This window comes from Zea mays, chromosome 4 (genome assembly GCF_902167145.1).
Source record: "Zea mays cultivar B73 chromosome 4, Zm-B73-REFERENCE-NAM-5.0, whole genome shotgun sequence".
Taxonomy (NCBI): domain Eukaryota; kingdom Viridiplantae; phylum Streptophyta; class Magnoliopsida; order Poales; family Poaceae; genus Zea; species Zea mays.
The window spans coordinates 216,332,152-216,334,183 of NC_050099.1; the positions used below are offsets into that span (position 1 = coordinate 216,332,152).

A 2,032-nucleotide genomic window follows, 5' to 3' on the forward strand; every position below is an offset into this window, starting at 1 on the left:
CATCCTTAAGCCAAAGCTCCCTAGTAACGATCCATGCCATATTGAAAACATATGGTTAGTCGCGATTTTGAGGACCTTCGGAAGAGGAAGGCTCTCAACAGGCAGTACTTATTCCTGACAGCCCTCTATGACCATAAACCATCCTTATAGACCAACACGAGTCAGCAATCCCAAATTGCTCCAAGCCAAGCATGTTTAACTTGGAGGTTTTTTTGAGATAGGCTTCCGAAAAATAAGATGTATCTTGTTCGTATGAGTATTATATTAATTTTATTAAGGCTTGAGCCAGGATATCACCGTCCCCTGGAGCCAGGATGTCACAATAGTCGATAAGGTAACGTTTCATGTGCATATATAGGGGGTGTTTGGTTTCTGGGGACTATTTTTAGTCCTCCATTTTATTTCATTTTAGTTTCTAAAATACCTAATACGAAAATAAAACTCTATTTTAGTTTTCGTATTTGACAATTTAAGGACTAAAATGAAATCAAATAGAGAGACTCCCTAGAAACCAAACACCCCCATAGTCAAACCATATCACAATTCATTTCAAAAAGCTCAGTGCCCAGCCATCCATGCATATGCGATCGAGCTAGTGTTTGATAAAGTCAGTATCCCTTCCATCTCTTTATTATTGAACAAACGTTAAGTTTATTTATTTTATTGAGTGTATCACATAACCCCTGCTCTAGCTTGATTGCTCTCATGGCGGGCAGCAGCACTCGTATTTGCTGCCCTCATGCTTGCAGTAGGCAGACTTGGTCTTGTGCTTGGCGGACAGGCATTGCAAGGCGCATGTCGCGGTCGTGCAGTGGTCCGCGTCATTCTTGAGAGGGTCCACGCACGGTGTCGCATCTAGCTGCTGATCGCAGCCACCAATGCCTGCACATGCTGCCTCACTCGTCAGTGATCAGTCAGTCTTGAGAAGGAGAATAATACTGTAGAAAATAAAGTAAAGTAGGGTCGGTGATGGTGCCTACAGCTTCGTCCGGCTTCGTAGCACGGAGACGTTGAAGACAGGACCGCAAAAACCAGGAATAGGACGATTGTCGTCTTGAACACCGCCATGAGAAGAAGAGGATATATAGATCGAATTCCCTAGTGATGTGTGCGCTGGAGAAGAGTATGTGTATCTATATTTGTTCTCCATTTTAGCTAGTGTACATGTCCTTTTATATAAAAGAACGTACAATCAATTAGCAAACAAATGAATGTGGTTTTGTCACATGCATTAATTATCTCCTTAGATACGAATAGTAAAATGTGAATATCCAATCACGATCTTGTGTGCTCTGGTTTTGATTAATTCTCCTTTCTAGCTATCTGTGGCGTTTATAGACATCATTTTATTTATTTATTTTAACTCTAATTCCATATAATTCCTGAACAATATTCTATAACACATACAAATGCATAAACTTGTACTATACAAACACACAGGATATTGGGTCCATTATCTAATCGTACTGAAAATTGGAAGGTGGTGAGCGACGGAGTAAGAAATCTTTGCCATTTAATATTAAATTTAGGAATATTGTTATTTATTTATAAATGAATAGATATAGGTACAGATGTAGATATATGGAAGTAGATTTAGATATAGAGCTATAGATATAGATATTGATCATATAGACAGAGATAAGAGATTTTTGTAGGGGAAGATATAGATAGAGATTGTAGATAATAGATATATCCGCAACACTTTTGAAATTGCACGCAAATCGCAACATACTATCTTCAGTGAGCAAACCCCAAGTAGAAAGTATGGTTCAAACATCAGTACGCCTTTAACACGAGAAAACTGTAAAGCCCAAAATTTTTATAAAAGAAAAATAATAAAATAAATAAATATATTTATGTGTTGGTGTTTTGGGATTATGGAACCTTCAGATATTATTTGGTTTCTTTTCTTTTTGCATATTCAAATAATAGAATTAAATTACTCAAGTAACAAATAAATAAATACTGGAATATGCATTTCATGCTGAGGTTCTTAAATTTTTGCATTTGACTTCAAGTTCATGAGGCAAGT

The 2,032-nt window shown here is 37.2% G+C and overlaps 1 long non-coding RNA gene across 1 annotated transcript; it reads right to left on the minus strand.

Annotated features, from left to right (window-relative positions):
- Positions 1-524: 524 nt before the first annotated feature.
- On the minus strand, positions 525-1,453 carry LOC103654594 (uncharacterized). Its single transcript, XR_566198.4, has 2 exons — positions 981-1,453; positions 525-882 (listed from the first exon to the last, which is right to left on the minus strand). It is a non-coding gene; the product is annotated as an uncharacterized lncRNA (long non-coding RNA).
- Between the last annotated feature and the right edge of the window lie 579 nt (positions 1,454-2,032).